Raw genomic sequence first — 25,016 nt, forward strand, 5'->3', positions numbered from 1 at the left:
TTACAAGCACATCCTTAAATATATCCTGCCATTCAACACAAAAAGTCAAACTAAGTAACGTAAATTTACCGATTATACACTGCACAGCCAAAGAAACTGGTACACATGCCTAATATCGAGTAGGGCGCCCGCGAGCACGCAGAAGTGGCGCAACACGACGTGGCATGGACTCGACTAATGTCTGAAGTCGTGCTGGAGGGAAACTGACACCATGAATCCGTAAGGATATGAAGGGGTGGAGATCTCTTGTGAACAGCACGTTGCAAGGCATCCCAGATATGCTCAATAATGTTCATGTCTGGGGAATTTGATGGCCAGGCGGAAGTATTTAAACTCAGTAGAGTGTTCCTGGAGCCACTCTGTAGCAATTCTCGAAGCGTGGGGTGTCGCGTTGTCCTGTTGGAATTGCCCAAGCGCGGCAGAACGCACAATCGGCATAAATGGGTGCAGCTGATCGGACAGGATGCTTATGTACGTGTCACCTATCAGAGTCAGTCGTATCTAGCCGTATCAGGGGTCCCATATCACTCCCACTGCAGACACCCCACACCATTACAGAGCCTCCACCAACTTAAACAGTCCGCTGCTGACATGTCGGGTCCAGGGATTCGTGAAGTTGTCTCCATACCCGTACACGTCCATCCACTCGATAGAGTTTGAACGGAGACTCGTCCGACGAGGCGACATGTTTCCAGTCATCAACAGTCCAATCTCGGTATTGACGGACCCAGACGTGGCTAAACCTTTGTGTCGTGTACACGAGTGTGCCTTCGGCTCCGAAAGCCCATATCGGTGATGTTTCGTTGAATGGTTCGCATGCTGACATTTTGTGACGGCTCAGCACTGATATCTGCAGCAATTTCCGGTAGGGTTGCACTTGTGACACGTTGAACGATTCTCTTCAGCAGTCGTCGGTCCCATTCTTGCAGGATGTTTCTCCGGCCCCAGCGATGTCGGATTCCTCATATTCACGGTACACTCGTGAAATGGTCGTATGGGAAAATCGCCACTTCATCGCTATCTCTGAGACGCTGTGTCCCATCGCTCGTGCTCCGACCATAACACTTCATTCAAACTCACTTAAATCTTGATAAGCTGCCACTGTAGCAGCAGTAACCGATCTAATAACTGCACTAGACACATGTTGTCAGGCATTACCCACCGCAACGCCGCATTCTTCTTGTTTACATATCTCTGTATTTGAATACACATGCCTATCCCAGTTTCTTTGGGGGCGTCAGTGTAAGTTTCACTGTTGTTGTGGTCTTCAGTCCTGAGACTGGTTTGATGCAGCTCTCCATGCTACTCTATCCTGTGCGAGCTTCTTCATCTCTCAGTACCTGCTGCAACCTACATCCTTCTGAATCTGCTTAGTGTTTCATCTCTTCGTCTCCCTCTAGGATTTTTACCCTCCACGATGCCCTCCAATACTAAACTGGTGATCCCTTGATGCCTCAGAACGTCCTACCAACCGATCCCTTCTTCTAGGCAAGTTGTGCCACAAACTTCTCTTCTCCCCAATCCTATTCAATACCTCCTCATTAGTTATGTGGTCTACCCATCTAATCTTCAGCATTCTTCTGTAACACCACATTTGGAAAGCTTCTATTCTCTTCTTGTCCAAACTACTTATCGTCCATGTTACACTTCCATTCATGGCTACACTCCATACAAATACTTTCAGAAACGACTTCCTGACATTTAAATCTATACTCGATGTTAACAAATTTCTCTTCTTCAGAAACGATTTCCTTGCCATTGCCAGTCCACATTTTATATCCTCTCTACTTCGACCATCATCAGTTATTTTACTCCCTAAATAGCAAAATTCCTTTGCTACTTTAAGTGTCTCATTTCCTAATCTAATTCCCTCAGTATCACCCGACTTAATTCGACTACATTCCATTATCCTCGTTTTGCTTTTGTTGATGTTCATCTTATATCCTCCTTTCAATACACTGTCCATTCCGTTCAACTGATCTTTCAAGTCCATTGCTGTCTCTGACAGAATTACAATGTCATCGGCAAACCTCAAAGTTTTTATTTCTGCTCCATGGATTTTAATACCTACTCCGAAATTTCCTTCTGTTTCTTTTACTGCTTGCTCAATATACAGATTGAACAACATCGGGGAGAGGCTACAACCCTGTCTCACTCCCTTCCCAACCACTGCTTCCCTTTCATGTCCCTCGACTCTTATAACTGCCATCTAGTTTCTGTACAAATTGTAAATAGCTTTTCGCTCCCTGTATTTTACCCCTGCCATCCTCAGGATTTGAAAGAGAGTATTCCAGTCAACATTGTCAAAAGCTTTCTCTGTCTACAAATGCTAGAAATGTAGGTTTGCCTTTCCTTAATCTAGCTTCTAAGATAAGTCGTTGGGTCAGTATTGCCTCACGTGTCCCGATATTTCTACGGAATCCAAACTGATCTTCCCCGAGGTCGGCTTCTACTAGTTCCTCCATTCGTCTGTAAAGAATTCGCGTTAGTATTATATTTCACTAGTATGCACAAATACCACACAATAAAAGGATAAGAAACTTCACTAAACACCAATGGTACGAATATAATTTCGGCGTTCATCCAGTGTGACTAGCAGAACGCTAAACTGTACCTAGACAGAAGCTGTTTTAAAGTATTATCCATCTGAAAATTTGCCTTGGTACAAATTTACACCGTCTAATAGAAGACGCAGTTCGTAAACCTGTATGAATAGCCCATTGCAAAATGTTGAATCAGCCAGAAATGCAGGTTTTTCTTGTAGAAGGTTCATTGGCCTTGTGGCTTAGGCTGGGCCGGCCTGTGTGGCCGTGCGGTTCTAGGCGCTACAGTCTGGAACCGCGTGACCGCTACGGTCGCCGGAAAGCCTCCGGGCGCGCTCGAATCTCTCTAATTTTACATTCGTGATCGCCTCGGGACGTATAAGTAGGGGGAAACCATATATTCGATACCTCATCCAGAAACGCACCCTCTCGAAACCTGGACAGCAAGCTACAACCCGATGCAGAGCGCCTCTCTTGCAGAGTCTGCCACTCGAGTTTGCTAAACATCTCCGTAACGCTATCACGCTTACCAAATAATCCTGTGACGAAACGCGCCGCTCTTCTTTGGATCTTCTCTATCTCCTCTGTCAAGCATGCCGGGGTGGCCGAACGGTTCTACGCGCTACAGTCTGGAACCCCTCGACCGCTACTTCGCAGGTTCGAATCCTGCCTCGGGCATGGATGTGTGTGATGTCCTTAGTTAGGTTTAAGTAGTTCTAAGTTCTAGGGGACTGATGACCTCAGAAGTTAAGTCCCATAGTGCTCAGAGCCATTTGAACCATTTTTTTTCCTCTGTCAACCCGACCTGGTACGGATCCCACACTGATGAGCAACAAAGTATGGGTCGAACGAGTGTTTTGTAAGCCACCTTCTTTGTGTCCGGTCGTCTCATGAGCTTTAAAAATGAAGGATACCAACCACACACGTCTCTGTAATTACTTTATCTACATCTACATTCATACTCCGCAAGCGACCCAACGGAGTGTGGCGGAGGGCACTTTACGTGCCACTGTCATTACCTCCCTTTCCCCGTTCCAGTCGCGTGTGGTTCGCGGGAAGAACGACTGCCGGAAAGCCTCCGTGCGCGCTCGAATCTCTCTAATTTTACATTCGTGATCTCCTCGGGAGGCACAAGTAGGGGGAAGCAATATATTCGATACCTCATCCAGAAACCCACCTCCTCGAAACCTGGACAGCAATCTACACCCCGATGCAGAGCGCCTCTCTTGTAGAGTCTGCCACTTGTAATGGTACTTGAATTACGTTACCATTATGGTACCTCACCTGAACCTCTCGATACCAGTAATATTCTACTGTGTTTCTGTTAACTACTTAACATATTTCTGAGACAACATTCAGATTTGATTTCATTTGTGATACATCGATATGTTTACATTGCAATGATATTATTCTTATGTGTATTCTTTCTTTTGTCACTATGATCTTTGACGTACCTGTAACTCCGATTTTTGGGCGCGTAAGCGATTATTAGTTGGTTGTTAAGTTGTTAGACAGTCGGACCTTGAAAAGGTCAAGTCTTGGACGTCAATGTTGGAAAGACGCATGTTATAGTTGGCTTATAAAATGTCAGGAAGATGTTTTCAAGTATGTTTTGTATATTGTGAAGTGATGTTTTGTGTTTACGTGATATTGCAATTAAGAGGAAGTATAACTTAATTTCGGAGTGCTGATTTTTTTTTTATATCACCATTGTGCTAACTTTGAAAGGTTTAATCTCCAAGAATGGTTTGTGAAGCGCATGTAAATAACTTTTGAATATAGCAGGATAAAACCTAGGCATTTTTGCATCCGAGCTTGGAATCATAACCCCCTAGATTTTCAACGATTGAGCCATGATTTTACGACGAGACCAGCGTGGGAAACACGAAAAGATGAGTGCCTAGTTTTTTAATTATTACATGAAATGACTATTAACTGTGCTCTAATGACACCTGCCACACAATATGACTGTTGTTGCCCGAAAATGCAGTATCTAGCAGCGTGAGCAACACCACAATCGTTATTAAAGTTTCACCTTTGTTGTGGTAGGGTTGTTAAGACACTTCCGTAACGCTACCACGCTTACCAAATAATCCTGTGACGAAACGCGCCGCTCTTCTTTGGATCTTCTCTATCTTCTCTGTCAACCCGACCTGGTACGTATAAAGACACATTTGCATGCCGTGCATGAGTTTCCTCGGAAACGCGAAATCTTAATTAAATAATTAATCTCCGACAAATAAATAAAGCCTATGGCACAGAAATGCAGCGCTATGTCGCTGATAAAACAAAAATACAATTAGGACACTCTTATGTTTCATTAAGAAGAAGTAGGTCTGGTACAATAGCTGGTGCGGGAGGCACGTATATTTTATTAACTGGCACACCGCCATATTTGATGTTATATAAGAACACTGCGAGCTGCAATCTCACTAGGCACTCGACTCTGTAAAGATTCTATATTTTTGAAAGTAAGTTGAATTATTTAACTGCAGGCTTATTCGTTGAATATATCTGATTTAACTAACTGTGTAAACTTTTTTATGTTTAGCAGACAGTCAGCTCTGTACGACGTATTGACATGGCTGGCAAATTATTCTAATATTGAGATTTTGAGTCCGCACCTACCGCAGTAGTCTTTGGAAACGATTTAAATACGAAGTCCGATTATTTGAGTCACATTTCACGGTCAACTACGAATAACATTGCATTTAAGAAAAAGCCATTGTCAAGCGTCTGATACAAAATAATTATAAGTCCACGTTCTAGATAAGCAAATATTAATTACAACCAATCACTATCATACATATATAACAATTAATATTTTATTTTATTTTTTTATTTATTAATTTTATATACGGATCCCACAGTGATGAGCAATACTCAAGTATAGGTCGAACGAGTGTTTTGTAAGCCACCTCCTTTGTTGATGGACTACATTTTCTAACGACTCTCCCAATGAATCCCAACCTGGCACCCGCCTTACCAACAATTAATTTTATATGATCGTTCCACTTCAAATCGTTCCGTACGCATACTCCCAGATATTTTACAGAAATAACTGCTACCAGTGTTTGTTCCTCTATCATATAATCATACAATAAAGGATCCCTCTTTCTATGTATTCGCAATACATTACATTTGTCTATGTTAAGGGTCAGTTGCTACTCCCTGCACATCTTCCTGCATTTCGCTGTAGTTTTCTAATGCTGCAACTTCTCTGTATACTACAGCATCATACGCGAAAAGCCGCATGGAACTTCCGACACTATCTACTAGGTCATTTATATATATTGTGAAAAGCAATGGTCCCATAAAACTCCCCTGTGGCACGCCAGAGTCTGTAGACGTCTCTCCATTGAGACATAAAAAACTGATAAGCTAACAACAACAAGAAAAGAAAACTCGGGACCTCACATCCAAAAAAAAAAAAAAAAGAAAAGGCGCGAAAAATTTTCCCGCGCAGTAATTCACGTACCATCGAGACGAAGCACGACTGAAAAATTTAGAAATTCATAAAAAGAGCTTCAATTACACTACTGGACATTAAAATTGCTACACCAAGAAGAAATGCAGATGATAAACGGGTATTCATTGGAAATATATATTATACTAGAACTGACATGTGATTACATTTTCACGCAATTTGGGTGCATAGATCCTGAGAAATCAGTACCCAGAACAACCACCTCTGGCGTAATAACGGCCTTGATACGCCTAGGCATTGAGTCAAACAGAACTTGGATGGCGTGTACAGGTACAGCTACCCATGCAGCTTCAACAAGATACCACAGTTCATCAAAAGTACTGACTGGCGTATTGCGACGAGCCAGTTGCTCGGCCACCATTGACCAGACGTTTTCAGTTGGTGAGAGATCTGGAGAATATGGTGGCCAGGACAGCAGTCGAACATTCTCTGTATCCAGAAAGGCCCGTACAAGACATGCAACATGCGGTCGTGCATTATCCTGCTGAAATGTACGGTTGCGCAGGGATCGAATGAAGGGTAGAGCCACGGGTCGTAACACATCTAAAATGTAACGTCCACTGTTCAAAGTGCCGTCAATGCGAAAAAGAGTAGACCAAGACGTGTAACCAATGGCACCCCATACCATCACGCCGGGTGATACGCCAGTATAGCAATGACGAATGCACGCTTGCAATGCGACCATCGTGATGCTGTAAACAGAACCTGGATTAATCCGAAAAAATGACGTTTTGCCATTCGTGCTCCCAGGTTCGTCGTTGAGTACACCATCGCAGGCGCTCCTGTCTGTGATGCAGCGTCAAGGATAAGTGTCAAGGGTAACCGCAGCCATTGTCTCCGAGCTGATAGTCCGTGCTGCTGCAAACGTCGTCGAACTGTTCGTGCAGATGGTTGTTGTCTTGCAAACGTCCCCACCTGTTGATTCAAGAATCGTGACGTGGCTTCACGATCCGTTACAGCCATGCAGATAAGATGGCTGTCATCTCGACTGCTAGTGATACGAGGCCGTTGGGATCCAGCACGGCGTTCCATATTACCATCGTGAACCAACCGATTCCATATTCTGCTAACAGTCATTGAATCGCGACCAACGCGATACGATAAACCGCAATCGCGATAGGCTACAATCCGACCTTTATCAAAGTAGGAAACGCGATGGTACGCATTTCTCCTCCTTACACGAGGCATCACAACAACGTTTCACCAGGCAACGCCGGTCAACTGCTGTTTGTGTATGAGAAATCGGCTGGAAACTTTCCTCATGTCAGCACGTTGTAGGTATCGCCACCGGCGCCAACCTTGTGTGGAAGCTGTGAAAAGCTAATCATTTGCATATCACAGCATCTTCTTCCTATCGGTTAAATTTCGCGTCTGTAGCATCTTCGTGGTGTAGCAATTTTAATGGCCAGTAGTGCATCAGTCTTTCTTATTAATTTCGTCCAAATCAAAACCTCATTCCAACTTGTTTATCATTTAATTACGAGAGTGGTCCCCGTCCTCGGACCAGTTCAGATTGCAGCATTTACCAGCTGACGTGATCAGTAGACTTGGACACTGTTTCTATGTTTCGATACAGTGTATCGATACGTGGTACTGTCTCAGTGTTTCGAAGCGGCTATGTTTAAATGTTTCGAAACAGTGGTGTTTCATACCGCTCTGTCTCGGATACCGGGACCAGATTCGATCTCGAGCCAGACACAGAAACTGTATCGCTGTTTCAAAATAACGCTGATTCAGTCCACTTGTGCTTGGAAGGGACTAATTGTGTTGACACACTGACGTTTCATTCCGCTCTTGTGTAGGACGAGATTCGGGCACGGTACAGATACTGAAACATTTAACATCTCACTTCATGAAACACTTTCAAGTGTGTCGAAATCTTTTTGACACACGACAGCACGAAGCTTAAGGCTTCCGAAAATAAAGCTTCATTTCTAATTGACTGCCCTATTCCGAAATGGCGTAATATCTGCTTTATAAACACCAACAAACAATAAAATAACGCACATTATTTGCATTCAAATTAATAAAAATGTGAAAATATTCAGTTAATTTACACATCTCTTATAACACACACGTGCTGCAACTACAGTCGAGCTTGATCAATGCATGAAGATGCCACTGATACACGAATCACAAGATCCATTGCTGTGGTGGAAAGAAAATTATGTGTTGTTTCCTACGCTGTTTGAAATAATGAAACGACGTCTTTGTGCTATGGCCACCTCTGTTCCATGTGAGCGCATATTATCAAAGCGGGGGCAAACAATAACAGACAGACTATCCCGTCTTTCAAGCTAAAAAGTATCAAAAATGGTATTTCTAAACTACAACTTAGAACAGGTACAGTAGATCTATACAGAAATGAAACAGTAAAATTTCAGATGAGTTTGTTCTTCTCCGGCAAATATGCACTGAATTTGTATTTGACTGGATTTTGTTTAGTCCACTAAATCTTAGATGTAGCTACCTTATAAGAACATTTTTCTCAGTTTTGTTGCACGCAAAAGACACCTCCGTATTTGCTCACCATTCAGTGAGTTTAATTCTTTTTTTGGGTACATTCATTTATTTATGTGTTCGAGAATAATTATCTGATTTATGTATGTATATGTTTGTCTGTTGTAAATGTGCTATGTTTGGTTATTACACACTATAGGCATCTAACTTGTGTATCATAGATAATTCTCAGGCAAACCAACAACAGTACTTAGAAACTTTTGGATTTGGCTTTCAGATGCTGTGATAAAAATTGCATTTCGACAGCAACTTAACTTTATCTCTGATTTCCTGGGGAAGTTTGTAATAAAATGATAACACATCTGCTTGTTGTGAATACTTGAGGGAACTCGATATACCTGTACTTCAAACAAACTTCCGTAACAAGAATTCTAAGTTGTGTAGAGCCAGACCTGCCATGATGTAGGTATCACAAAGGCATTACACTGTATGAATTGTTTTAAACTTTAGTTTGGATTTTATACTTCAAGGAAACATACCGCAAACAATGGAGAATTTAACTGTGAGTAATAAAAGTGTGAGTGGGACACTCATAAACGTTAATTCAGTGCATCGCTTCCCAGAATGCTATCTCAATAAATTATATTCTACGATATGCCTTTTGAAGAGCACATACAGATCATCACTCATGAATCCTATCAAAATTAGGCACTAGAATACAGGGAAACGAGTTTGGCGAAATCTGTTATGTCAAACATACAAACTCTGACCTCAGCCAATTGAAAATATGAAAGTCACATGACACGAAAACAGCGCATTTGCTGTAGCAAATACGAGACTGCCAAGACACCTAAGTGAAATTTTCATACTTTCAGCGATATGATTGGCGCTCTCTCACCTTATTTGTGTTTATATGGCAATATTTGTACAGTAGACACTCAATATGATATAATGTGTGGGCCTATACAATTACGAAACACGAACTGTTTCACTGTTTCGAAACCGTTTCGAAACATTATATTGTACTGTCTCATTTGTTTCGAAACAGTTGCGTGTTTCAGTTTGCCCATGTCTAGTAATCAGTAAAGCTGCATGCCCTCAGGAAAAATTACAGCTGTAGTTTCCCCTTGCTTTCAGCCATTCGCAGTACCAGCACAGCAAGGCCGTTTTGGTTAGTTCGAATGGTTCGAATGGCTCTGAGCACTATGGGACTCAACTGCTGAGGTCATTAGTCCCCTAGAACTTAGAACTAGTTAAACCTAACTAACCTAAGGACATCACAAACATCCATGCCCGAGGCAGGATTCGAACCTGCGACCGTAGCGGTCTTGCGGTTCCAGACTGCAGCGCCTTTAACCGCACGGCCACTTCGGCCGGCCGTTTTGGTTAGTGTTACAAGGCCAGATCAGTCAATCATCCAGACTGTTGCCCCTGCAACTACTGAAAACACTGCTGCCCCTCTTCAGGAACCACACGTTTGTCTGGCCTCTCAACAGATACCCCTCCGTTGTTGTTGCACCTACTGTACGGCATGGAGAGCTGCATCAAACCAGTCTCAGGACTGAAGACAACAACAACAACAACAACAACATGTCTAGTAATCAGTAACGTTAGGTACCAGTAGCAGGTGATAACGACTGCTACCCCGTTAGTGGGGAAGACCGCCCGAGCTGTTGTCTGCCACTGTGACTGGCTGCTCTGTTCGGAGACGGCGTGCCAAAACGCTAACTTTTTTATTATTAATATTATGAAAACTGGGCATTAAAGTTCCTTGACACTAAAATAAAAGCATATCTAACTAGCAGGGTATCGCCGCTTATTTCAAAATTCATAACAATGAGCAAAACTAAGAACAAAAGTTAAACAAAAATAGAGACGAAGCGCTTCGGGTATCTTCGGGTCACTGAAACGCGAGAACAAGCGAACGTTGTTGTGATGCCTCGTGTAAGGAGGAGAAATGCGTACCATCACGTTTCCGACTTTGATAAAGGTCGGATTGTAGCCTATCGCGATTGCGGTTTACCGTATCGCGACATTGCTGCTCGCGTCAGTCGAGATCCAATGACTGTTAGCAGAATATGGAATCGGTGGGTTCAGGAGGCTAATACGGAACGCCGTGCTGGATCCCAACGGCCAAGTATCACATGCAGTCGAGGTGGCAGGCATCTTATCCGCATGGCTGTAACGGATCGTGTAGCCACGTCTCGATCCCTGAGTCAACAGTTGGGGACGTTTGCAAGACGATAACCATCTGCACGAACAGTTTGCAGCAGCACGGAACTATCAGCTCGGAGTCCGTGGCTGCGGTTACCCTTGACACTGCATCACAGACAGGAGCGCCTGCGATGGTGTACTCGACGACGAACCTGGGTGCACGAATAGCAAAACTTCATTTTTTCGGATGAATCCAGATTCTGTTTACAGCATCATGATGATCGCATCCGTGTTTGGCGACATCGCAGTGAATGCACATTCGAAGCGTGTATTCATCATCGCCATACTGGCGTATCACCCGGCGTGATGGTATGGGCTGCCATTGGTTACACGTCTCGGTCACCTCTTGTTCGCATTGACGGCACTTTGAACAGTGGACGTTACATTTCAGATGTGTTACGACCCGTGCCTCTAGCCTTCGTTCGATCCCAGCGAAACCCTAAAATTCAGCAGGATAATGCACGACCGCATCTTGCAGGTCCTTTACGGGCCTTTCTGGATACAGAAAATGTTTGACTGCAGCCGTGGCCAGCGCATTCTCCAGATCTCTCACCAACTGAAAACGTCAATGGTGGCCGAGCAACTGGCTCGTCACAATACGCCAGTCACTACTCTTGATGAACTGTGGTATCGTGTTGAAGCTGCATGGGCAGCTGTACCTGTACACGCCATCCAAGCTCTGTTTGACTCAATACCCAGGCGTATCAAGGCCGTTATTATGGCCAGAGGTGGTTGTTCTGGGTACAGATTTCTCAGGGTCTATGCACCCAAAACCGAGAGAAAATGTAATCATATGTCAGTTCTAGTATAACATACTTGTTCAATGAATACCCGTTTATCATGTGCATTTCTTCTTGGTGTAGCAATTTTAATGGCCAGTAGTGTAGATCGCAATGACAACAAGGTCAAATCACAGCCACACTGGAATATATAATAAGCACGCCCCCAAATTATCATGGAGCAATAACATTACCCGTCTCCCAGTAAATTACCAGGAAACTTAGAGATCACTTCCAGTTCCCTTAAGGCACTTTCAACAATAAATAAACATACCAAATTCTGCCTTGACAAATGATCAAACCATTAACTCTACAGCTGCCGGGCACGTACACAACCGCAGCCAGTCCCAAAGCGGACAGTTTGTCCTAAAACAAGTTAAAATTTTGCATCAAAACCATTTAAAACACACACTCCACAGACGACGAGAAACGAAATGAGGCACATCAGCCTGCTTAAAGTAGCCACTGTGGAACAAAGTTCAGATCCATCTCCGGCAGCCTTCCATGCCACAATAAGTTTCAACAACCTTCTTAGTTAAACACAGACTAACTTGCAGCTTGCAAATTACGATCTGGGGAGCTGTTTTGCACGTCAAGGCGGCCAATGATCGGCACCGAACATCCAGCGCGACCCAAAAGACAAGGGCGGCGAGCACGGCGAGGCCCGTGTACCAAGGTCAGGGGCGCGGGTTTGTTTTCGACACAAGTTGGCTCGTTCAACGCCGACCGGAGACTCTCCCGTCACACGTTCACCCGGAAAACCGCCTGGGGGACCAGTCAAAGATAGCAGGACAGCCGAATATCGATATCAGTGATGCAAGTAGAACACCTTAGCGCCAGCTTCCACAGCTCACCTGGAAAGGATAGATGCGACGGGATTTCACTTGTTTGCAACAAGCGTCGCCACTCGCATGTCCCTAATTTTATTTCTGTTGCACGAAAAGAAGGGCCAGCCACCGCAATTTTTTTTTCCTTTTTTTTGCGTATTTCGCACTGCACCTGATCGTGTTGGAGAGTCTCTGTTTTAATAGATTATGCTGTGGCGGGATTCGAAATGGCTTCCTGGAACGTCAGAGTGGAAATATTCAGAAAAAAGTCCAATTACTGATTTATCACACTGCGAAATGTTTTTATTGGCGAAATTGTTCCATATTTACTCTCTCGTACCACGTGTTTAATCTTCCTTCGTGCTTAGAGAAACTAAACTACACTACTAGCCATTAAAATTGCTACACCAAGAAGAAGTGCAGATGATAAACGGGTATTCATTGGACAAATATATTATACTAGAACTGACATGTGATTACATTTTCACTCAATGTGGGTGCATAGATCCTGAGAAATCGGTACCCGGAACAACCACCTCTGGCCGTAATAACGGCCTTGATACGCCTGGGCATTGAGTCAAACACAGCTCGGATGGCGTGTACAGGTACAGCTGCCCATGCAGTTTCAACAAAATGCCACAGTTCATCGAGAGTAGTAACTGGCGTATTGTGAAGAGCCAGTTGCTCGGCCACCATTGACCAGCCGTTTTCAATTCGAGAGAGATCTGGAGAATGTGCTGGCCAGGGCAACAATCGAAAATTTTCTGTATCTAAAAAGGCCCGTACAGGACCTGCAACATGCGGTCGTGCATTATCCTGCTGAAATGTAGGTTTTCAAAGGGATCGAACGAAGAGTAGAGTCACGGGTCGTAACACATCTGAAATGTAACTGTTCAAATTGCCGTCAGTGCGAACAAGAGGTGACCGAGACGTGTAACAAGTGCCACCCCATACCATCACGCCGGGTTATACGCCACTATCGCGATAACGAATACACGCTTCCAATGTGCGTTCACCTCGATGTCGCCAAACACCGATTGGACCATCACGACGCTGTAAACAGAACCTGAATTCATCCGCAAAATGACGTTTTGTCAATCGTGCACCCACGTTTGTCGTCGAGTACACCATCGCAGGCGCTCCTGTCTGTGATGCAGCGTCAAGGGTAACCACAGCCGTGGTCTCCGAGCTGATAGTCCGTGCTGCTGCAAACGTCGTCGAACTGTTCGTGCTGATGGTTGTTGTCTTGCAAACGTCCCCGTCTGTTGATTCAGGGATCGAGACGTGGCTGCACGATCCGTTACAGCCATGCGGATAAGATGCGTGTCATCTCGACTGCTAGTGACACGAGGCCGTTGGGATCCAGCACGGCGTTGCATATTACCCTCCTGAACCCACCGATTCCATATTCTGCTAACAGTCATCGGATCTCGACCAACGCGAGCAGCAATGTCGCCGATACGATAAACCGCAATTGGGATAGGCTACAATCGGACCTTTATCGGAGTCGGAAACGTGATGGTGCGCATTTTGTCTTACTTAAGCGAGGATGACAACAATATTTCACCAGGCAACGCCGGTCAACTGCTGTTTGTGTATGAGAAATCGGTTGGAAACTTTTCTCACGTCAGCACGTTGTAGGTGTCGCCACCGGTGCCAACCTTGTGTGAATGCTCTGAGAAGCTAATCATTTGAAAATCACAGCATCTTCTTCCTGTCGGTTAAATTTCGCGTCTTTAGAATGTCATCATCGTGGTGAAGCAATTTTAATGGCCAGTAGTGTATTAATCGCGCATACTCTTTTCGACGTCGCAGATGCCGTACCGCAGTTTCCTATAGCGGCGACTGTAAAATAAGATGGATTGTCTGATGATCCGCACAACGCGGAGGTGATGACGCAGGGCCCTGACAGCGCTCCAGCGAGGCGCTCGTGGCTGACCTCTACACCTGGCGGTTCCGTACCGCCCCGAACAACGGGCAGAGCCAGCCGCAGCTGCTGCCTTGTCGTGGCTGCACACACGCCGAGCCCACATTCAGCTCTCCGAGCGAGACTGCGGGGCTGCCGTCCAACGCCTTCCTGTTCGCCTGGGGCAGCGCGGCATCCGACCTGCCGCACACTGAGGCTCCTGCAGGCGTTAAACACGGCGAGCTCAGCGTGAAGCGCGCTCCCTAACTGTACAGCTGACCGGCGACAGTGATACACGCCCACGATTTACTGCGCCTGTACAACGGTCCGTCTGGAAAACGTGCACTTTTTTGTTCCCAATTGCCTGGTACTCTAGGGCCAACGGCTCCCGTCACATTACCGAAGTTAAGCGCTGTCGGGCTGAGCTAGCATTTGGATGGGTGACCATCCGGTCTGCCGAGCTCTGTTTGCAAGCGGGATCCACTCAGCCCTTGTGCGGCAAACTGAGGAACTACTTGGTTGAGAAGTAGCGTCTCCGGTCTCGTAAACTGACATACGGCTGGGAGAGTGGTGTGCTGACCACATGCCACTCCGACCCGCTACCAGTGACGCCTGTGGGTTGAGGATGACACGGCGGCCGGTCGGTACCGTTCAGCCTTCATGGCCGGTACAATAATAATGTTGTTGTTGTGGTCTTCAGTCCTGAGACTGGTTTGATGCAGCTCTCCATGCTACTCTATCCTGTGCAAGCTTCTTCATCTCCTGGTACCTACTGCAACCTACATCCTTCTGAATCTGCTTTGTGTATTCATCTCTTGGTCTCCCTCTACAATTTTTACCCTCCACGCTGCCCACCAATACTAAATTGGTGATCCTTTGATGCCTCAGAACATGTCCTACCAACTGATCCCTTCTTCTAGTCAAGTTGTGCCACAAACTTCTCTCCTCCCCAATCCTATTCAGTACCTCCTCATTAGCTATGTGATCTACCCATCTAATCTTCAACATTCTTCTGTAGCACCACATTTCGAAAGCTTCTATTCTCTTCTTGTCCAAACTATTTATCGTCCATGTTTCACTTCCAAACATGGCTACACTCCATACAAATACTTTCAGAAACCACTTCCTGACAAATTAATACTCGATGTTAACAAATTTCTCTTCTTCAGAAACGCTTTCCTTGCCATTGCCAGTCTACATTTTATGTTCTCTCTACTTCGACCATCATCAGTTATTTTGCTCCCCAAATAGCAAAACTCCTTTACTACTTTAAGTGCCTCATTTCCTAATGTAATTCCCTCAGCATCACCCGATTTAATTCGACTACATTGCATTATCCTCGTTTTGCTTTTCTTATTCTTCATCTTATATCCTCCTTTCAAGACACTGTCCATTCCGTTCAACTGCTGTTGCAAGTCCTTTGCTATCTCTGACGGAATTACAATGTCATCGGCGAACCTCAAACTTTTTATTTCTTCTCCATGGATTTTAATACCTACTCCGAATTTTTCTTTCTTTTTCCTTTACTGCTTGCTCAATATACAGCTTGAATAACATCCGATAATAATATATATAATTAATAAGTTAGTTATTTTTTTTGGAATGTGTAATCCATAATTGCTTTGTCAGGAGGAAAGCTAATAAATGAAAAGTACAATTAATTTAAATATCTCTTCCGCATACACAAGTCACTTACTTAATCTTTTTTTATCTTTTTTGTTGTTTGAAGTGAAGATCAGTAGACTCTTAACGTGCTGGAGAAACGTTTAGTTTGCGATCTTAAAATCTCAGGGGAATGGAAAATTGTCTTCTCGCCTCGCGAGAAAATTCAGATTAGCTCTGAATTAATTTCGTGGGTATCGCGTTGACAACATAAGAAAAAATGTAGTAAAGAAAAATGTGTAACGTTTTATAAATTGTGGATTGGTAACCGTTACTATGAAATGAAAGCGGAAATGCCGAACACAAAGTGCGTTTTTTATACAGACATCTGACATCTCGAACACTAATCGTACAGTTTTGAACAAAATAAAGAATTGTGCCGTATTTCGGCGAAACAAGTAGAAATTACAGTAAGCTCGGTTCAGGAGCGAAAGAAAAATATTCATAGTAAAATCATTTCGGTAATTACAATTGTCGATAATAATGACACAACTAAACAAATTCCTAAAACGAATACAATTTCAGTTCATTTGAAACAAAATGTAAGAACATAGGAGTCTGGTAGCGTAAGATGCTGTCGGAAGGGTGCGCGAGTAAAGAGAGAAAGAAAAGACGAGCGCGCATTCTTATATGGGACAAAATACAGACGATAATGCTACGCCGTTCTCATTATCCTGGTCGTACATATTCGCTGACTTCCAGCGCAGTCAAGTGACACAAAGATTAAATTCTATCTTTAACTTTTGATATTTCGATAGGAAAGGAAAATACTACATTATTACGTCGCGGGCAGGACACAATATTACACCAGTTCGGGCGCAGTAAACTGCCGCTGTCAGAGCACAGATTCTTTCGGTTAATCTTTGCAGTATCTCACAGTTATCTCGTCCAGATGCCTTTCCTCTGCTGAGCATTCTTCGTTCTCCTTGTATTCCGCGATCGCTTCTTTACATAAGACGAGAAATTCTTAGTATTTTTAGTCAGATACATTGCCGATATTTTATTTACGAATTCATCAAACACTTCTGCATTGCACTCTTTGCGCTAATTTGGACTCTGACTAGCATTTGTTTGCCAACCAAACCTTCACTTCGTTTAACCCATTATTTGTCATTGTCTCTTTGTTGGGACGCAAATATCTTATTTATTTTTGCACAAGCAATTAATCCTTTAGCTTTCGTTTTTGTATCTAACGGCTGAACTGACTGCTACAATGCTTGCAACCGAAAAGGAATAATTTTTCTCTAACTAAGGTTTTTTTTTTGGGGGGGGGGGGGGGGGGGAGGAATTAATAAGCCCATGTTCTGTCCATGCACTTAGCTTCGCTGTGTGCCTGCAGGTAGTTTCTGTATAATAAGTAATTTTTCAGATCTGCTGAAGTAACTGCCAAATCATTTTATGCGTCCCAATAAAGGGCAATGGAATGTTACATTATTACTACTTTGTTGATGTGCCATATGACTTCTTCTTAGCGTTTATCCCACACTAGCAGAGTTTGCTTGGTGACACATCTGACTGCATTTGGGTCTAATGGTTCAAATGGCTCTGAGCACTATGGGACTTAACATCTGAGGCCATCAGTCCCCTAGAACTTAGAACTACTTAAACCTAACTATCCTTAGGACATCACACACATCCATGCCCGAGGCAGGATTCGAACCTGCGACCGAAGCAGTCGCTTTGTTCTAGACTCAAGCGCCTAGAACCGCTCGTCCACCGCCGCCGGCTGCGATGTATTTATGTCGTTGTCATAAACAGGCATACAACTTAACGGCATTTCTTATATGGCTACTGTAGGACGAGTGATACTTAAGATATTGTTATAGCGGATTGGTCATTGTGAGGGAACCTGCACAGGTAACGTGACCAGTTTTGACGCAACTCAACAAGCAACAAACCTATGATGAAGTAGAAATGAATACTGGTTAAATGATAGATGAAACTGTTAGTAAATATTAGTTTCTCTGTGACAGAAAACTTCTTTTAATCACAAGTAAGTACGTCAAGAAATGCGAGATTTTTATTGTTCAAAGAGGTGGGAGGGGGGGGGGGAGGGGAGGGAGGGTTGGGTCTTTTTGGGGGAGGAGACCAGACAGCGAGGTCATCGGTCTCATCGGATTAGCGAAGGATGGGGAAGGAAGTCGGCCGTGCCCTTTCAAAGGAACCATCCCGGCATTTGCCTGGAGCGATTTAGGGAAATCACGGAAAACCTAAATCAGGATGGCCGGACGCGGGATTGAACCGTCGTCCTCCCGAATGCGAGGGGAGGGAGGGGGAAGAGAGGAAGAATAAACACCACTTTCACAAGAGCCTATACATGGGTAGAAATTGATAAATAGGCAGAGGTTGTTACTACATAACAGCCATATTTAAAGACATTGTTACCGAGTTCTTAACTCGTTACATTTACTATTTACAAATTATCACGCAAGTTGCGAGCATAGATTCATACAGCAGAGTAATATTATATTTCAGTCTTCCCGTTATATGAAAATGGCTTTCTAGATACCCCCATACACATTAATTGCTGTTTAGAAAGCTTCTACGAGTAATATCAAATATTTTATAAGGCATATCGTATAAAGTTGCGTGTATAGTTTCATCACCCGCGAGATAAACATTGCCGATTGCTCAGGGTTGGGGGAAAACATGTCGGACGATTCAGCCTATTATATAGGAGCTCCATGTCCCGCAGTGAGGACGCGCTTGACGAAAACACTTGCGCAACCGTGCTTGATCAAGCACGCCCAAAATCCTCCCGCCTGTACATGGTTCAAGGATACTTGTACAAGCATCAGTTCATTTGTCAGGAAATGTCAAGCTCAGACAACGATGTCCTGGCTTTGGCAGCCTTTTGGCTCGTGTTAATGAAAAACAAAAGAAAAGAGAAAATATTTTATGTGTATCGAAGAATGGTTAAAGAAAGGAAAACATTATTCCCGTAATATTTGCGGTAGACACACTGAGGAGGTTGTCTCATTGTACTCTTGTTTTCCTTCTATCTTCTCCCTGAAATATTGCATTCTTTGAGTTTATCTACATTATAGTACAACCGAAGCGGTCGCATTGTTCTGGATTGAAGCTCCTAGAACCGCTCGGCCACCGCGGCCGGCCATTTGGATCTGTCAAGGGCATTTTCATAGGTGACACTGATTAATTTCATATGCTTCTTGATACTGTCCGTGCATCGTGTGCGTATTGTATTACTGTATGACGTCAGTCGCAGCAAGTCGTTCGTGGAGAAAGGCTGCAAGACGCGAAGGTCACGACTCGCGCGGTTGGCCTTCCACCAGCATTGGCGTGGGGGGAGGGAGGGTTCCGCGTGACGTCAGAGCTGCTGCCGCGCTGGCTCTTGTTGGGCAGTCGTTCGCGATACGTGTCAAGCAGAGCGTGCAACAGGGCAGACGCGTGAACAGCAGAGGTAGGACAGCTGAGCCAGTTTTGAAAGACGCGATATTATAAAGTCAGACATCCAGACAGTTATCTACTGGAGCTGGAAGTGGCGAGTCGCGAAATGTGTGGCCTCAAAAGCGGCGTCCACTGGTGTCAGTGGCTGTGCGAATTTCGCGAAATCGCAATCTGTGGGCTTTCGTGTTTACGTGGTTCATTTGCAGTAAAACATGGCATACCGCACAACTGCAATGCGACAGCTGCTACGTCGATATCTTGTCAGCAGTAGAAATCAACGTATCGTAGTAACCGAGTGTGTAAATAGCGTTGCATGTCGGCGTCGGTATTTCGTTTACTTTTCTGTAAGAGTAACCGCGTGGTCATTTGCTGCCAGTACCACAAAATTTGAGGCAAGTTCCTAACATATGATTTCTTCAGTTTCAATTACGACGACTTCCGACTCTCGCTTATTGTGCGAAAACTGTATTAGTTTCTGTGTACGCCTAAATGGACAATGCTAGCGGGTCAGAGTGAAAGCGCACTCATTTTGATTAATTTTTCTTTTGCTACGAATATACAAGACAAGAGGAGATGTTGAGTCATAAGCTGATTTACCAAAATGTTTAATACCAATTTCAAACATATGATAGGTACGATAGGCAATTACATCTCTATCATTAAAACTTTCAAGACCAGGTACACTAGAAACTCCGCTACCACCTCTTACTATGGCAACGGTGAACCATCCCTTTCCATGTGAAAAAGTGTCGTTTATATCCAAGCTAAAATTAAGAGAACATCCAAGAAATACACAAGGTCCATAACAGTCTTCACTGGAATGCGATTTTTCTTGTCTCCTGATGTTGTAAGTTCAATGCTAGCGGGTCAGAGTGAAAGCGCACGGCTAAACAGACAGTTTTTGCATAGAGAAAGTAATAACAATGTGGACATTACAATGATAATAGCGATCATAATTTTAATACGTGACCATCGAAAATTGAACTAAACATTTTTTAAATTAATTATATAAAGATGTCAATGAAACTTATACAATTCGGAAGGAACTTCTACATCTACATATCTACATATATACTCCGCTAGCCACCAAGCGGTGTGTGGCGGAGGGCACAATTCGCGTCAGTCATATTCCTTCCCCCCCACCCCCCCCCCCCCCACCCTCACCCCGTCTTTCCACTCACGGATCGCGCGACTGCTACGGTCGCAGGTTCGAATCCTGCCTCGGGCATGGATGTGTGTGATGTCCTTAGGTTAGTTAGGTTTAAGTAGTTCTAAGTTCTAGGGGACTAATGACCACAGCAGTTGAGTCCCATAGTGCTCAGAGCCATTTGAACCATGGATCGCGCGAGGGAAAAACGACTGTCTGAATGCCTCAGTACGAGCTCTAATTTCTCTTATCTTTGAATGGTGATCATTGCGTGATTTCAAAGTTGGTGGTAATAATATATGCTCTTCATCTTCGGCGAAGATCGGATTTCGGAATTTAGTGAGCAGCCCCTGCTGTTTAGCGCGCCGTCTATCTGCAAGAGTGTCCCACTTCAAACTTTCTATGAGATTTGTAACGCTCTCGCGATGGCTAAATGTGCCAGTCACGAATCTTGCCGCTCTTCTTTGGACCTCCTCAATCTCTAGAATCAGACCCAACTGGTCAGGCTCCCATTCAGACGAACAGTACTCTAAAGCTGGTCGAACTAACGTACTGTAAGCAATTTCCTTTGTTGAAGGACTGCATCGCTTCAGGATTCTACCAATAAACCGCAATCTAGAGTTCACCTTACCCGTTACTTGTGTAATCTGATGATTCCATTTGAGATCATTTCGAATAGTCACACCCAGACACTTGACGGACGTTACGGCGTCCAAAGACTGGGCATTTATGTTGTACTCGTACATTAATGGGGATTTTCGCCTTGTTATACGCAGTAGGTTACACTTACTAATATTGAGAGACAACTGCCAGTCATTGCACCACACACTTATTTTCTGCAAATCCTCACTGATTTGTTCACAACTTTCGTGTGATACTACTTTCCTCTAGACAAAAGAAAACAAAATCATGTGTATACATAGCCATTAGTTGAGGAAATATAGTCACACACACATGCACACACTAGAAAAGTTTTCCTTCTAGGTGACGAAATATAGTCACACACACACACACACACACACACACACACACACACACACACACACACACACACACACACACATACACGCGTGCGCGCACGCGCCACACGTACACACAAACACTAGAAAAGTTTTCCTTCGTGTTTGCTACCAACAGGCTTAATGATCAGGTGCTATGATAGAAACTAAACACGAAAATAACAACGTTTCGTGAAGTTGCATTCCAGAGACAGTGATGTTTAAACGTTGCAGATAGTTCATTTGCAGTAACACTCGTATACTGGACAGCTGGGGCGCCGCAACTGATGATGTTTTCAACAGTGGAAAACGAAACGTAATAACGAAGCCGTCGGGGACAACAAACGTGGTTTATTAGCGTCTTTTCAAAATAGCTCTGAGCACTATGGGACTTAACTTCTGAGGTCATCAGTCCCCTGGATCTTAGAACTACTTAAACCTAACTAAGCTAAGGACATCACACACATCCATGCCCGAGGCAGGATTGGAACCTGCGACCGTAGCAGTCGCGCGGTTCCAGACTGAAGCACCTAGAGCCGCTCGGCCACCCCGGCCGGCTAGCGTCTTTTGTTCAGTTAATTTGGTATAAGAGTAAACGGAACTAACTCTTTTTCGTTTGCCGCCATTGCTACAAGATTTAGTGTGTTCCCAACTTTCAGTATCTTTATTTTGAGTAGTCACAGCGTTTCTTATGGCAAGGAAACAATACTTGTTTTACCCTGCCCCGAAGAAGAACATTAAAGGGTCGGACAGTCCGAGGAAGAGCTAGAGGGACACAGCTTTTGCATAGGAAAAGTAATGCAGATTTTGATAGTAATCATTCTATTGTCGTTCTGAATGATGCATTTAAATGTGCACTGAACAGAATTTCAAATACTTCTGAGAACTGTAATTACAGTTTGATGAATTTACATTGGAGATTTCGCCGGCCATGGTGGCCGAGCGGCTCTAGGCGCTACAGTCTGGAACCGAGCGACCGCTACGGTCGCAGGTTCGAATCCTGCCTCGGGCATGGATGTGTGTGATGTCCTTAGGTTTAAGTAGGTCTAAGTTCTAGGGGACTGATGACCTTAGAAGTTAAGTCCCATAGTGCTCAGAGCCATTTGAACCATTGGAGATTTCGTAAAGCAAATTATTTCGCGTCTGAGGTGACTTTACGGCATTCACATTGTGTTGTAATAAGGGATAACTTAATTTGCCGCCATAAGCACAAAATTTATTTTTCAAAGCATTGTATCAAAGACATCTTTCAAACGCACCTTAATCTTGTCATTGTAGATGAAATTCAAAAAAATATCATGTCTCCAAAAAGTAAGAACTCTGCAGGGTTTGGTAATATTTCTAGTAATTTATTGAAATATTCTTGTGTCTGGATAAGGGACACACTCTGTCATATTTTCAATGGTCCCTACAGAAATGTGTTGTTCCCAGCAGAATTAAGAATGCCATTGTGAAGCCCCTGTAAAAAAAGGACGATCAAACTGAACTAACTGTGACCTATATCTCTGCTGGCAGCTTTCTCTAAATTTCTAGAAAAGCTAATACATGTAAGAGTTACTGATCATCTCATGAAGAATGGAATTCTCAGCAAGCCAATTTGGCTTTCAAAAGGGCCATTCAACAGAAGACGCAATCTATGCACTTGCAAATGAAGTCCTAGAAACCCTTAATGAAGAAATGGCAGCACTTGGCGTTTTCTGTGATTTGTCTACTACTTTAGATTGTGCTGATCACCAGATTCTCTTGCAAAAAGCAAAATTAGTAGGAATTAGTGGTGTTTCAGGTAATTGGCTACAGTCGTATCTCTAAGATATAAAAGCAAAAAGCTGTCTTGAATAGCTCAGGTGGAGTATGTGATGTTTCCTCACATTCTGAACGGACTTCCGTTACAGGTAGAGTGCCTCAGGGCTCAATTCTTGGGCCTCTATTATTGCTGATTTTTATAAATGATCTACCATCATGTACAAGCTTGCCATGTAAATTTACACTATTTGCTGATGATACGACAATTTTTATGAGCAGTAGAACAGATAGTAATCTTGAGGAATCCATTAATCACATACTCTCAGATGTGGTTAATTGCCGGCCTCTGGTGGCCGAGCGGTTCTAGGCGCTTCAGTCTGGGACCGCGCGACCGCCACGGTCGCAGGTTCGAATCCTGCCTCGGGCATGGATGTGTGTGATGTCCTTAGGTTAGTTAGGTTTAAGTATTTCTAAGTTCTAGGGGACTGATGACCTCAGATGTTAAGTCCCATAGTGCTCAGAGCTATTTGAACCATTTTTTGTGGTTAATTGGTTCAGAGTGAATGGTCTCTCATTAAATTCCAGTAAGACCAACTTTATTCAGTTCTGTAGAAAATCAGAAAAAGAGAGAGATAAGTGTGACATGTGGTAATCAGCGAATAGAAATAATGGAAACAACAAAAATTCTTAGAGTGCACATTGGCAAGAAAATGAACTAGTCTTCACGTATTATAGAGCTCTGTAAGAGGCTTAACTCTGCTACGTATGCTTTACAGGCTGTCACTACATGTGTTGAACCTAACACTACAAAAGTGGCATACTATGGCTATTTTCACTCACTCCTTGAATACGGCATTATTTTTTGGGGAAACCAGCCACTAGCAAGGAAAGTGTTCATTGCTCTAAGAGTTATATGTGGTTTGCTCCCAAGAGACTCGTGAAGAAATTGCTTTCGAAAACTTAAAACATACACAACTACATGCCAATATTTTTACTCTCATGTGTTTTGTTTGTAAAAACTATAGGTATTTCAACCAAACAGTAATTATCATGAGCGTAACACACAGAGGAAGAATGATATACACAGTGAGCATAGAAATTGGTGCAAAAGGTTGTCCACTATACTGGAAAAAAACTCTTCAATGCTCTTCTTCCTGAAATAAAGGCAGAGATTCATCACAGGAGTATAAGAAAGCACTAAAAATATTTCTGCTAGAAAAGCTTTTTACAATCCAGATGAATTTTTAAATAAATAAATTATAAATTTTAATATTATATTAATACAAGTTGACGTAACACCGCTAAGAAGGTTATTTAACTTGAGCTCGGTATCTGTGTGTATCTGTTTTCCCGCAGTGCTTTATTGATTCTAAGAAAATATGTGTCGTCTTTTTTACTGTATTGCTGCTCAAAGACACTGTATAAATTTTTACATAATCATGTACTCAAATGTCTGTATATGCTATAAGATTATCATGTTGTATTTGTAAAAAAGTGACTCGGGTCCTTGTGAACTCAACCCAGTTGGACCTATGTAACACTAAATAAAATAAAATCAACTGGGCAATTAAAGAGAAATGGAAGAGCTATTTCTAGAACACTCGTAGCTACAGTGTAGCACGTGCCACAGATCAGTTCTGCAGCTAAAATTTCAGATACGCTACATGACATTTGCTATCACAGATAAGGTCCACTGACGCAGTTGGTCAAATTTCGACCACAGGCGATACTAGGAAACACTGAGACATGCGGAAAACTACGTTTTGCTTCTGGAGCGCAAACTACCGAGACTATATTCATTCAGTGTTAGATAATGACAACAGTTAGTGACTTCAAAAAATA

General features: G+C 43.4%; 1 protein-coding gene across 1 annotated transcript in view; it reads left to right on the forward strand.

The window, feature by feature from the left end:
* The first annotated feature begins 19,226 nt into the window (after positions 1-19,226).
* LOC124553737 (ankyrin-1-like) overlaps positions 19,227-25,016 on the forward strand; it is a 98,531-nt gene continuing 92,741 nt past the window's right edge. The window contains exon 1 of the mRNA XM_047127668.1: positions 19,227-19,299. The gene's annotated coding sequence lies outside the window, so the exon portion shown is untranslated. The remainder of the gene's footprint in view (positions 19,300-25,016) is intronic.

Source organism: Schistocerca americana, chromosome 11 (genome assembly GCF_021461395.2).
Source record: "Schistocerca americana isolate TAMUIC-IGC-003095 chromosome 11, iqSchAmer2.1, whole genome shotgun sequence".
In the NCBI taxonomy this organism is placed as follows: Eukaryota; Metazoa; Arthropoda; class Insecta; order Orthoptera; family Acrididae; genus Schistocerca; species Schistocerca americana.